Raw genomic sequence first — 15,195 nt, 5'->3', positions numbered from 1 at the left:
CTCATCCTCTGTATTCAGACATCTGCCAGCCCAAGACCTCAGGTCCCGAGAATCCTGTCTTAATCTATCTATGATTACAGCAAACAATGTAGGACTTGATCCTGTTAGGCACAGAGCACCATCAACCACCAGTGAAGTCAATGGGAGTTGAGGGTTACTCAGCATCTTGCAGAATTGAACCAATAACCTGCAAACCAGATAAAATGCAAATATACTGAATGATGCAACATTTTCAGGCAATGCAACAGTAATTAGAGGGCCATATACTCAGGTGGTATAAATCAGCATAACTACTAACTTCAGTGAAGCTATGTGGATTTACACCAGCATAGAATCTGGCCCATAATGTTTAAAAATAACTTTGTTATAGTTTATACAAAATATATGCACAGCCTCTCACATATTTGCCAGACACATTTGATACCTCACTGAAAACCTTTTATCTTTCAATCGGGCTAGTAATTCAGTATGACTTTCACTTTTTCAGCTGATCAAAGAAATCTCCATTTTATACATTGGTTCCAGAGTAATGTTTCTGTTCATTCCGCTCATTCTAGTATCTTTAGAGATTCTGTATCATTCACAAATATCCCTGACATGCCAATCTGTGAACAGAGATTAATGTTTTACATACTCAGACAGGTCATTTCAACGAATCTTGTGTGTTACCAGGAAATAATAAAGCTAAATGACAATGGTAGCACACTCTGCTGTTGCCAAATGCTCGTTTTAGTTGCCTCTCCTTCCTTACGAACTGTAGCATCAACAAACCACATTTCATTCTAAACACAGATGCAAACAGAGACATGGAGTCTCATCCTTTCACAGCCTTAGTGACTGATAAAGTTTTAACGTAAGTGAACAGGACAAAACCAATATTTCCCTAGAGTCTAAGTACAGTATGAAGAACAGTGCAATCCTGCGTTAAATAATTACAGACCCCTTTCTGCAACTCAGTTGCCCATATTGCTTGAAAGATGGATGAATTCCGAGTGTGCTTTTTGTCTAAACATCAATTATGATGAGCTACTTAAATAGGCTTTTGATCTGTTCTCTCACTGCGTTTCTCAATCATCATTTACAACTATGGATAGCAGCAATTACTATAAAGGAAGTACCTTCATTAATTTGGACTAGACGCTTTGTTCTGGCAAGTTACTAGTTAGTGCTATCTTTGTCTCAGATGGCTTGTTTGTAAGTGTAGTATAATGGCTCTTTGGCAACAAAAATGGTAAGATATAAGGAATTGTATGTAATTGTGTTAAGTGAGCTACTGCAACATCTGTAAGGATGGTTTCAGGGTCTTTAACCATGTTAAATTAGTCTCATAAGCAAACTAGGGAAATGTGGTCTAGATCAAATTACTATAAGGTGGGTGCACAACTGGTTGAAAGACCATAATCAGAGAGTAGTTATTAATGGTCCACTGTCAAACTTGGAGGGTGTATCTTCTGGAATCCTGCAGGGGTCAGTCCTGGGTCCAATACTAGTCAATTATTTCATTAATGACTTGGATAAAGAAGTGAACGGTAGGTTTATAAAATTTGCAGATGACCCCAAGTTGGAAGGGATTGCAAGCACTTTGGAGAACAGGATTAGAATTCAAAATGACTTTGACAAACTGGAGAATTGGTCTGAATTCAACAAGATGAGATTCAGTACAGACAAGGGCAAAATACTACACTTAGGAAGGAAAAAATCAAACGGACAATTACATAATGAGGAATTACTGGGTAGCTGGTAGCATTGCTGAAAAGGATCTGGGGGCTATAATGGATCACAAATTGAATATGAGTCCCCAATGTGATGCAGCTGTGAAAAAGGCTAATATTCTGGTGTGTTAACAGGAGTCTTGCATGTCAGACATGGGAGGTAACTGTCCCGCTCTGCTTGGCACCGTTGGGGCCTCTGCTGGAGCACTGGGTCCAATTCTGAGTGCCACACTTTAGCAAACATGTGGACAAATTGGAAAGAGCCCAGAGAGGAGCAATAAAAATTATCAAAAGTTCAGAAAACCTGACCTCTGAGGAAAGTTTTTTAAAAAAGGTATATTTAGTCTTGAAAAAAGATGAATAAGGGGTGGGGACCGAGGGGGGACCTGATAACCGTTTCAGCTACGTTATGCGCTGTTAGAGAGAGGATGGTGATCAGTCGTTCTCCATGTTCACTGAAGGTAGGACACAAAGTAATGGACTTAATCTGCAGCTAGGAAGATTTAGGTTACACATTAGGAAAAACATTCTAACTATAAGGGGAGTTAAGCTCTGGAATAGGCTTTCAAGGGAAGCTGTAGAATTCCCATCACTGGTGATTATGAACAAGTCAAGAATGGTCTAGGTTTACTTAGTCCTACCTCAGTGCAGGGGGCTAGACTTGATGACTTCTCAGAGTCCTCTCCAGCCTTACATTTCTATGATTCTATATTGCTGAGTGCCAGGAGCCCAATTTTGAAATAGACTGTTTAGACCCTTACTAAAGACACAGTACGATTTAAGAAACTATGTTTGGCAATCATGCAACAGATCCAGTAATGAATCAAACTGAAAATAATGCATGATTAAGTATTGGATCATATTGTGAGAGAGGGGGCAAAAAAACCAATTGGTTTCAAGACTAAGCTTGATACATTTATGGAGATGGTATGATGCAATTGTCTACAAAGGCATGTGTTCCATCTGCAACTGCTGGTATCTAATACCCCCAATGGCTGGAGATGGGACACTGGGGAGGTGTCTACGCTGCTCTATATACGCTGCAATTAGACACCTACAGCTGGCCCATGCCAGTGATTTGGGCTCATGAGGCTGTGGGTAAGGGGCTGTTTAATTGTGCTTTAGACATTTGGGCTTGGGCTGCAGCCCAGTCTCTAGGACCCTGCAAAGTTGGAGGAGCTCAAGCATCTACACTGCAATTAAACAGCCCCTTAGCCTGAGTCCTGTGACCCAAGTCAGCTGGCACGGGCCAGCCTGAGATACCTTAGATCGGGAGGCCTCTGAGTTACTACAGCAAATTCTTTCTGAGTCATCTGGCTGGTGAGTCTTGCTGACATGCTGTATTTGGAGTTGGGAAGGAATTTTTTCCCCTGGTCAGTCTGGCAGAGACCCTGCAGGGTTTTTACCTTCCTATGTAGCATGGGGCACAGGTCACTTGCAGCTTTAAACTAGTGAAAATGGTGGATTCTCTGTAACTTGCAGTCTTAAAATCATGATTTGAGGACTTCAGTAACTCCGCCAGAAGTTATGGGTCTATTACAGGGGTGGGGATGAAGGTTCTGCGGCCTGCGATACACAGGACGTCAGACTAGATGATCACGTTTGGTCCCTTCTGGCCTTAAAGTCTATGAATCTGCACTCCTATTTCCATTCAAAATTACTCATACTCCCTGAAAGAAGTTAAAAATCTAGAGAACCATGTAGTGCAGTGGTTCTAAACTGGGGTACATGTACCCCTGGGGGTATGGAGGTCTTCCAGGAGGTACTTCTACTCATCTATATCAGTGTTTCTCAACCCAGTGGGAGTCACAGGATGGGTTTAGGGGGGTCACATACCCCAGGCAACCCTGTGAAGCTATGTTATGCTTCAGCCCCAGGTGGCAGGTCTTGGGCTTCAGACTCCTGAAACAGGTACACTAGTCTGGAAAGGTTGAGAACTACTGCTGTGGTGTGTATATATAGCTCTGGGATGCTTTAGTGACAAAATGAAATACTGTGCAACACACATTGTCTTCATAGTCACACATACTGGGGCACTTACGATCTGGTATATGGTTTCTGTATGGTGAATGGTAAAACTCCCATTGATTTCAATAAGGGCTTTTGTAAATCCCACCTCCAATGTGCCAAGATTTCCTAGACCACTTTATTAAAGAGTACTTGTTGTCATTTGGTATCATCAGAATTTCTTGGAAGGTTGTGGTAACAATAAGTGGGTAAACTTTTTTGTTGTCGTTTTTAAAAAAAAACTGGGAATGTTTAGTCTTGAGAGATGATATAGGGGAGACCTGATAAGAGTCTTCAAATATGTTAAGGGCTGTAATCAATTGTTCTCCATTCCTACTCAAGATAGGACAAAAGCAATGGGCTTATTCTGCACCCAGGGAAGTTTAGGTTACATATTAGGAAAAACTTTCTAATTATAAGGCTAGTTAAGTACTGGAGTAGGTTACTGAGGGAGGTGGTGGAATCTCCATCACTGAAGGCTTTTAAGAACAGATTGGACAAACACCTGTTAGAGATGGTCTAGATTTACTTGGTCCTGCCTCAGAGGAGGGGGCTGGACTTCTTCACTTCTCAAAGTCCCTTCCAGGCCTACATTTCTATGATTCTGTATAGTCATAAGCACGGAATAAATTCCTTTGTTCTGGAAGAACCATGAAACACATTCCATAGCCTTTACACTTGTGACCACCTCACTTAAGACTCCGCCTACTAATTCATCTGGACCTATGACCACTTCCTGTGTTCTAAATCTCTGAGCTATTTTAAATGAAAAGCTGCCACTGAATTGTTTTCCTTTTCCCCCTAAATGTAGTATGAGCTTGCATTCGGTCATAGCAAGTAATGGCCCACGATCAGTAACTGGTACCAAAGTGTAACCTGCCTTTACAGGTAAATAGATATGTAAAATATTGCAGTACCAATTCACTTTAAAACTTTTCTAACTTATCTTTTCTGCAAGATGTGAGGCATAGCCAAAATACATGATGGTATGGTGTGGCATAAAAGTTTTCTGGGTAATTGTTTGAGATGACCTGTACAGGTTAGTCAACTTCACTTTTGAGTAACATGGTTTCCCAAACACATGCCAATGAAAACAAATACTACCAAGTGCCATTATGTAGTGAGGGTTGTTTGTAGAGGCCTAAGCCTGAATTTTGCTCAGATAAAACTCCCAGGAGTACAAGTCCTATATTCCCCCCTAGTAAATATTTGTAAACCAAGGTGAGGCTCAGTATTATAAGTAAGCACTGTACCTTTCTTTCACCATCCTCCACACACACACACACACACTAGTATATGTTTTCTCTGCCCCCTCAGCTATGCAAACTGTGCACTCATCTGGCAGTGACTACACAGAGGAGAATTATCGGTGGGCATTGAGGGAGAAGAGCCCCAGGAGAATTTGCATAAATAGGAAGATGTGTGTGCATAAAACTGTGATGAATGGATCCCTTGACTTGAATATTAAGCAATAACTTCAACTGAGTGACTGGATTTAGAATGTTAAAACAAGTGTCATACATCTCACTGAGGTATATGTACTCGGTGTGCTTCTTCAACATTGACAATTATCTCTACTAATGACGCATTTGCAGTGCAGCCTGCTGGACTTCTTGGGCCAAATTCAGTCCTAACCCAGCACAATTAACTTCAATAGAATTCTGCTTTCGTATACTAAGGCTGAGTTTTTTGCATATTGGCTTATGACAAAGCTTATACTAAAGGGAATTGCACTTGTACGTTGGCCTTTAAAAAATATTTTCACTCTTGACATGAAGCCTGATTGACAACAGTAAAGAATATGAGCCATTGAATTAGAACATCCCAGATTTTACTAAGAACACTCAAAATATGCAAATATACAGGAGGTGAAGCAACATTCTTATTCCTATTTACAATGCTTTTGATAGACAGAAATAATTCTCTTGTTGCTTGTTACTGAGAAGAATTATTAATTTTGCTTTGTCTGTAGAAAGGCAAAAGCTGACAATCATGTAACAACGTAGGTTGCATAAATTGGTTGACTTTAGATGCCGCCCCCAAGCCCATCGCAGCTTACACAGAATAAATGATTTCTTAATGATGCCAGGTTCCATTAGAGCAGTAGCTGAAACATAGTTTTAATTGACACATACCATGTCCTAGGAAAACAACAGGCAAACTCCCTGACCATTCAATTACCATGTAAATAGGAATGTACAGAACTCCTCTCATATCAGCATCTTGCTTTTTGTTGATGAAAATATGTTAATGGGTAAAAGCAGATTTTCATTTGAATAATAACTTAATGCTTCTTTGAATTTCAGATAGTGGATTAAGCCCTTTCTTTAAAAGTTTCCATTTTCCCTATAGTTCACCAGCTGCTCATGGGGGAAATAATAAATAAAAAACCAAGTGGGAGTCTTCAAACATCCGCAGCTGCTAGGGTGCTGGGGGTTTTATAAGCCTGTTTAGGGAAATGAAACACGAGAGTTCCATTTTATCTTTGTTCAGAAGGCTATCATTGGATGCAGGGGGGGGGGGGAGAGAAGAAAAGAAGAAAGCCAGTGACATGTATTTCATGATTGGGACCCATTTTCTTTATCACATCTTGTAAGCCCTTTTGGATCCTTGCCCTATTCATTGCCAGTTGGAGCTGATCCATCTCTCCTTCACATCTACATGGTTAAGATTTACAAGAACACTCAGAGAATAAACAGCACTTTCTTCTTTTTGACTTGACTGTAGGCGAAGCACTGGATCTGAGTAAAAATTAAGTGCTGTATACTGATCCTGAATTGTTAAACTAGATAAATGTTCACAGAAAAATGGTAATAGATGTAGCAGCACCGTACATTTTTCTTCATTCTGCATCATTCTCCATGCTCCAGATGGTACTTTGTCTCATTTCATTTTTTCAATATTAGGCTTGTAACAAATCCTTTTTCTTTGTAGTCAGTGGATCCCAAATACTAGGTATTCTTTCCCCACATTCAGGATCTGAAGAGGATCAGTAATGTCATGGTCAAGCAGAAATTAGCTGTAGTTTGTGCCAAAGTGATTACTCACACCAATCACGAGGCTTGCTTCCACCAATAAGCAGAAATCAGACAACATGAGAGGCAACCACCAAGGCCTTCCCTGATTTCTTGAACAGCTCAACACTTTCTGCTTTTCAGATCACATTCCTCCCCAAATATAATACTATGCTTCCCCTTTAAAATTATAAACACACAAAAAGTCTGAATCCTCCATACTGATTTAAATAAGCATTTTAGTTGTACAAGGAATATGAGATTGAGTCCCAAGACAGGCAACTTTGAAAATTCCAATCCAAGCATCTCAATTTGTAGTTCTACACTGTAGTACATGTGAGCTGCCTTCCTGTGTGTATTTTCAAAAGGTGTCCTAAGCATATATCTGCTTTTAAAATCAGATCTGATAACTGTAAATTCCAAAGTCCAGGAGGTGTGTCTACTGAAGCTGAGTGTATGGATGTCCTCTTCGCAGACAAAGAACTGGGGTTTTCAGAAGGGTTTGCGTGTTTTCCAAGATTAACACCATGAGGCATTGTGTCTTTCAGTGACTCACTCTTTGGAAAGGAAATGTGTGTCTTTTAGCCTAGCTGGATAATACTCTGCAATGATCTGTGTGCATACAGTTGTACTGCTGAAAATAAAGTAATGAGCTAGTAGATAACTTAGCTGTTTTTATTTGCTGCTTGAAAAAGTTATATTTTTCTTGACATTCTTTGTATTTCTCTTCCACATATCATTATTATCATAGATGAGCTGCAAAAAGGCTCTATTTCTTTGATAGACCATGGTAGTGTGGTAAGATTTACAGTGTATCTAATTCTGAGCCATACCTGCTGGAACTAGGGGTGCTATTGTACCACCTGGCTTGAAGTGGTTTCCATCATATACAGGGTTTACAGTTTGGTTTAATGGTTCTCAGCACCCGCACTACACAAACTGTTCCAGCACCCCTGCTCTAAGCATTCAAAATCATGAGGCAGTCTCCAAGCAATCAAGAAATTTGCCTTAACAATCACATCACTTTTAGCCTCTAGGTCACTATATAAAGAGGTCATTTTAAAAAAACAAATGATGCAACAGTATATTTTGAGGTTTAAGTGTCCTAAGGAAAGGAGAAGGGATCAGGTTGGGAAGGGCACAAATAAAGCATAAGTAGAATTGTTTGTTCCCTTGTTTCCCATTAATGCTCTTAGTGTCTAATCCCATACTGTGCTTTAGCGCTGCCTGATGTCTATTTATCCATATAATTGGAGATGTTAACCAAACTAATAAAAAATGTACTGCCATATGTGGCTGACGTGACAGCTGGAGGTTTTATTAAAACTGGAAGCTGATTTGGGAAGGGTTCTGTTTTAAATTCTGACCATGATGGTGGCACTCCATTGACAACTGGACTATGCTTGCAACTGTTCACAGTGAGGACTGTATTTTAGTAGACAGATTTTCATATAGACTGCTTCCCATCTAATTCATGAACTGCCCACAGCATGTGACCACACAGTTCTTCATGGCCCACTATTTGTGAACCATTTATGGTTAATAGAGTATGCGTAATTTAGGAAGGTGTTAATAAGGAAGACGGGTGCAGTTTAGGTAAAATAGGGATGCTGTAGCCCTGTTGAAGGTTGCCACTTGGTAACAATAGTTAATGCTAACAAATTTTGAAAAGAATATAAAGCCTCATGCTTCAGGGTTTAAGACAAGATTTATTAAGAAGTAGGATGAGATCTTTGTGGAGGGGCAGATTATTCCATATCTTCCCACTGTGGGGCAGCTTATATATCCTTCTGAAGCATCTGATGCAGGCCACTGTTGGAGCCAATACTGGAGCAGATGGACCATGGGTCTGATCCAGTATGGAAATTCCTATATTCCTACTGCCGTCTTTCTTGCAGATGATATTTCTCAGCAAAGCTTTATACCAGTACAATTTGCCCTTTTCCTATCAAATCTTATTTATCGCTACCTGCAAGAATTGTCCAATATGATGACTGGTCTTGGCCCTAGATGTTTACACTATCATCTTTTGCAAGTCACACTGACATCATCCATGTGTTAGTGTAACAGTGGGTTAATAGTACTGCCCATATCATATTACCTTCCAGTTCTCTTGCACAATTCTTCTACATGTCATAGTAAAGTCTCCAAAACTCTTTGAACACTTGAGGACAGATCCTCAGCTGATGTACATTGAAATAGCTTCACTAAAGTCAATTGAAATACACTAGTGTACACGAGCTGAAGATCTGGCCTATGTTACAGTTTATTTACCAAGAAGGTGGGTGACTCTGTAGGTTCACTGCGCTGCTGTGCCTTTTCTCACTAAATGGAATTTCCTGCTTGCAGAAATACAACTGTGACTTCAGAAACTTTTGTGAAAGCACATGTAAGAAAAAAATGCATTTCAGACAGCTCTTCAGTGACTTTCACTCCTACTTTTCTATAACAACTCTTTTTTTTGTATTTCAAGTACTCTGTTTTTGTAGCAACGTAATATGACTGGCTAGATTACTATTGGGGAGGGGGCAGTGGAAGTGTTTGAGGGGGAAGAAAATAGAAAAAAACCCAAAATAACCAATTTTGTAGCAGACCTATCTAATTTTTTTATTATAAATGGCACAGCATGAATTTCTCTCCTTAAATGTTTTGCTTAATTCACACAGTACCACAAGACTACATAGACTAGAAATTTGAAATTACATAGTCATTGAAATAATGCACACATTTGTAGTCCTATCCAATCTATGTATGCATTGTTGTGATACCTGTCACATCATCATTGAATCTGACCTTATTAAGAGTCTCAGTGCCAATAATAAATCTTTTGATGCTTGCTTTCACCTTAGGGGACTTATTTTTGTCTTTCTCTGAAGCAAATTTTTAAAAATTGAGAGTGATGTTGCTTAAATGAAACTGGGGGGAAATGTCTAGATGGCTAATAAAAATTTTGTTCTGGTAGACATGAAGTGGAGAAAAAAATAGAACATTTATACACACACAGTGAGAGAGACTGTGTGTGTATATACCTACATACACACAACCATAAATAGGGGGCTTTTTTTCTCTTTATGAAGAAGCAAAGGTTTTAAAATGGAGTAAGGCTTAGGCTTAGTTAGAACAGCTTTATTGATTTACTCTCTCAGTCCAGCTCCAGGAAATATATTTCTATAGGGAGACACCATACCAGCTCTATTTACCTTCCCACCCTAGTAAATTACACAGTACGAGCTTAAGGGGCCCCAAGGTTGAAACTTGTCTCAAAAACCCAGCATGGGAGGCTGCTGTGAAGATGAGTGAACTGAGGCAATTTTCCACGTAGCAGAAGTCTGAGAGCTGGTGCACGCTACAAACTTTCACTGGTATAATTTACCTTCTTTCAGCATAGCTGTTCATATATCCACACTCAACTTTGGGTCCTATCAAGAAATCCCTGAACTCCTGTTGGTGAAGTTTAAATCAGCCCCCTGGGAAGCACAAGCCCTCTACCAGCATTCTTCGATTGGTACAATGCCTATGTGGATAGAGCATTGTTGTTGGGGGGGTTTTTTGGTTCAGTGCCTGAATTGAAGAAGAAGAAAAAATATGATTTGGGGGCGGGGGGTAGTGTTTTTTTTTTCTTGCCAAAATGAAAAACTGAAATTTCATTCAGGTCGACTCGAATCAATACTTTCTATATGAAATATTGACTTGTTTCAAAACAAAATGTCAAAATAGATCATTTTGACAATGCTGAAAATGAAATGCTTCAACATTTCTAGGGGGAAATCCTGGAAAAAATCAAATTTGCAGATTTTGTTGCCCTGAGAAGTGGTTTTTGGTTTGTTTGTTTTTTTGAAAATTTACTATTTGCACAAAACAAAATAAAAGTTTCTGAGGGAACTGAATTACTAATGCAGTAAAGAATACGAGCCATTGAATTAGGTCCTTCAGCAACAGTCCTACAATGCCACTGTCCCCACAGCACTGATCACTGTCGCTGAATATCTGAACTCAGCTCCTCTAGGGGCCATCGTGACAGCAAACCTGCAACCCACTTTAAAATCCCTCTCTTCCTACTAGCCCACCTTTGTAAGCACATAGGTGTGGCTCCAGGTAAAGCTACTGGTAAACCTCATGCTGCTGCCTGGTCCAAGAACTAAATCCCACAGGCCAAGGAAATCAGGGGGGCAATGGGGGGAATGGAGCAGCGCAAGAGTGGCTATGGAATTCCTACAGGAACAAAGATGCTCGTTGGGACACTGCAGAGGAGATGCAGAAGTTGGGGTATGACAAAGAAGAGTTTCAATGTCAGGCAAAGGGGAAGGAAGTAGGAACTGTGGCAGTGCTATACGAAAGCCAAACAAGGACAACAAAAAATCTGGTGCTGCCTTCCAGACCTGCTACTACTATGCACAGGTAGATACCATCCAGCATCAGCCCACAAGTGATAGTGGGCACCTCCTGACATCCAGAGGAAAGCACCCCAGAATGGTACAGCAATGAAGAGGAAGGGGTACCTGGAGAACGCAGAGCCCACGAAGACACAGGAGCTCTTCAAGACACAGCTGAACTCAGAGAGAACTCACCGAGGAAAGGGACAGGGACTCAGGTAGGTGTAATTTATTCCCCACATTAATGCACACTTTTTTCCCCCCCACTTCTTCCACAGCCCCCAAAACTTCACCCCTTTCCCATCTCCCTCTCAAAATGGTGGTCAACTGCAAGCAGGCAGGGAACAAACAAATTCTGCTTTAATGTAGCCCAGTGGTTCCCAAACTTGTTCCGCCACTTGTGCAGGGAAAGCCCCTGGAGGGCCGGGCCGGTTTGTTTACTTGCCGCGTCCACAGGTTTGGCCGATCGCGGCTCCCACTGGCCACGGTTCGCTGCTCCAGGCCAATGGGAGCTTCTGGAAGTAGTGGCCAGTACATCCCTCGGCCTGCGCCACTTCCAGCAGCTCCCATTGGCCTGGAGCAGCGAACCGCGGCCAGTGGGAGCCGCGATCGGCCAAACCTGCGGATGCGGCAGGTAAACAAACCAGCCCGGCCCGCCAGGGGCTTTCCTGCCACAAGCGGCAGAACAAGTTTGGGAACCACTGATGTAGCCAGTTTCTTACATAGTTTAGTTTAAACTATTGTATGTGTTCAACCTTATATTTAGCTGTGACACTGAGTACCTTTCCCAGACGTGAGGAAGAGCTCTGTGTCGCTTGAAAGCTTGTCTCTCTCACCAACAGAAGTTGGCCCAGTTAAAGATATTACCTCACCCATCTTGTCTCAGTTTATTTTAAGAGCACCAGGCAAAATTCAACAAAAAGAAAACTGGACACAACTAAAAAAACATTCCCAAATAGATATTTTAGCAAAAGCCTTTGAGGATTTAAATGTCAGGCAGGGAAAAAAAAGTCAATAAAATAAAAACAATGCAAATATAATTCAATGCATTCAAAACAGAAAAAAATACATGCAAACCAATACCTGAGCAATGAAATAGAATACATAAAAAATGACTGGAAGTAATCCAGGGACTGGACATTCAGAATACATGGTATTGCAGAAATAGCATTGTAAAAGTTATTTGATACAGATATTCTAAAGAAAAAACACAATATTTTGGTTTTCCAGTCCAAGATCAAAACAAATTACTTGCATTTTGTCCTTGGATTCAGAAAAGAGATAGATATAGCATGTTGCTGGCTCAGGGAGCTTGGCTTGGCCAGACTTACAGAACTAGCTGGAAAACACAATGCTTCCCATTTTAGGAGCTTCTAGTTTAACTTGGCTTGGACATCTTTTGTCTCCTGGCACAATTTCACCAAAACTTTCAGTTTTTGATCTTTGCCTGAACATTTCTAGGAAAAGCAGCCTTGTTTCTCCCATCCCAGTACACCTTTCCATGTCATAGCAATGAGTTCTGGGGAACCATTGCTGTGAAGAGGGTGGGTAGCATGCAGGACCAAGCAACCACACACTGTCTTGAGCAGTTGCCTTCTCTGGCCCTTTGGTACCCTCTAGAGTGATATATCTGCCAGGATCACTACTGCCTGTAATAATTTTAGAAGTGTTTATTACACTATTCCTACAGTTCTCCTACACCTGGCCCCAGACCTGTGATGGTCAGAAGTTTTGAAAAGTACCTGCATCTACTCACTACAGTGTGTGCCACTGCATGGTCCGGAAACAAACAGTACTGATTGTGATCCTGTTTATACTTTTATGCAGCTCCGAGGGGGAAAAAAATTAGGGAGTTGTGACACTTATCTTTTGATGTCTCCTAACCTCTTAAATCTCACAATGTCTGTCTGTCTCTATCAGTGAAAGGCCATCCCTTCCACACCTGCTGAAAGACTGACCGAGATAAGGAGGAAAAAGCAATGGATGAGGGAGGATGTGTTCGCAAAGCTACTCACGACTTCTGAGTCCAGAGCCCATGAGATCAGGGAAGAAAGGGAATGGATGCTGGACAAAAGGCACAAGGACCAAAAGGTGCACTCAGGTTATGTCTTCACTACCCACCGGCTTGGCGGGCAGCGGTCAATCCAGCAGGGATCAATTTTATCACGTCTAGTCTAGACGTGATAAATCGATCCCCGACCACTCCTGTATCCCAGTACCATGAGAGGCACAGGCAGAGTCGACAGGGGAGCGGCAGTAGTGGACTCACCGTAGTAAGTCTATCTAAGTACGTCGACTTCAGTTATGTTATTCACATAGCTGAAGTTGCGTAAATTAGATCGATTTACCCCCCCAGTGCAGACCAGGGCTCAGTCTCAGAGGTAAACCAAGACATGCAGCTCTTCAGACAACACACTCAGCTGCCTCAGAGTATTGTGGAGAAAAGGATCCAAAGCCCTGCACCCCAACAGCCACTTCACTGTGTGGACAATACCTTCTTCCCAGGGCTAGAGCCATATCTCACCAACTCCCTGACTCCCCTCAAGGTGCCAGCATTCCTTGCAACAATAACCCTTCCACTCAACGCCACTGGACAAAGAGAACTGCCATGACTACACATACACTAATTTGTGATGCAGCCCAGAGCAGCCAGCACCTTGCACTCTATTTTTGTGTGTCAGATTGTTCAAATTTTCTACTTCTTTAATTCACCATGTTAACATTTTCCCCTTAGTCTTCCAAATATTATAAAATACACAACATACAGCACTAACACTAGGAATATTTGGCTCACAGAGGCTTATCCTAGTCATGAAATATCTCCATCATTCCTTTAATTTGCCAAATGTACATGCCACAGTCCATCTGCACCTGCTCAAGTAATAGTTAAATGTTTCCTTGGTGCTGTCTAGCTACTCTGTGTATAGATTCATGGGACAGGGAAGCAAAAGGATAAGACTTGAGTCCCTGAGAGTAACAACTGGCAAAGCAACCCCACCAATGCGAATAGGCTAGTATGGGGGAAAATGTCCCTACTGGCATCCTTACAAAACTTCTGTATACCTAAAGCATCCTGCACCTTTCCTGACCACCCAATGGTAACGTTAATGAAATGTCCACAATAATCCACCAATGCTTGCATAAGCAGAAAGGCATACTTTTCCACGATTATGTAATCGGAAGCAAGCTGTGGGGGAGGGAGGGAAAAGGGGTAGAATGAATAGGGATATACACTGCATCTATTGCCCCAAAGCAGTTACAGAAGCCCATCTATTTCAGTGAATCCATCTATTAATTCCTGCATGTTGCCCAGAGTCACAATCATGTGCATCACAACATGCCCAATGGACACGCGCACATGGCTGACAACCACCCCTACTATAAATTTACCAATATCAAAGCGATTGCTTGCTGACCACTAACAGTCCAGGATTGCAAGTGTCCACTGGGTGATTGCCCCCCATCTCTCCACTGCCAAGCAGCCTGTGGTGAGCTCAGCACACAACAGCTGCAATAAACATGGCTTTCCACATCTGAACATTCTGTGAAGCCACGACTGGCTATGCCAGATTTGCATCACACTCTGACCCCACCACTCAATACTTGTTTCACAAGCCCAGCCCACAACCACCTCTCCACCATGTGGAGCTGGTCACTATATGCCTGCAGTAGCAGGCGACTTTCAGTCAGTGTCTGTATCATCCACTCTCCTCAGTACTCTTATTTTCATTGTTGCATGGCCAGCTGCTGTGGTGATTGTTGTGGCTCCACAAATACCAAAGAATCAGTCAACCTGTCTCCAAAACAGACATGGTAGCTGCTCACAGATGTGTTTAGCATCCATGCTTCGGACTGCAAGGTGGCAGATATTGAAAACTGGCACAAAGGCAAATTATAGGATGGAACAGAGGAAACTGTCAAAATTTTAGAAAATGACAAAAAAAGAGACAATTATGGGTGGAAGTGGAGCAGAGGGACTTCTGGGACCTTCACTCCAAATTCCCTGAGAGGACCCCTGACATCTCATAATACATCACCCCCTAATTTCCCACAAGGCACTATACCATGTGAGGGTGCAAGGGACATTGA

This window comes from Natator depressus, chromosome 1 (genome assembly GCF_965152275.1).
Source record: "Natator depressus isolate rNatDep1 chromosome 1, rNatDep2.hap1, whole genome shotgun sequence".
NCBI lineage: Eukaryota > Metazoa > Chordata > Testudines > Cheloniidae > Natator > Natator depressus.
The sequence above is the reverse complement of the archived record's forward strand: the minus strand, read 5'-3'. Positions refer to the sequence as shown.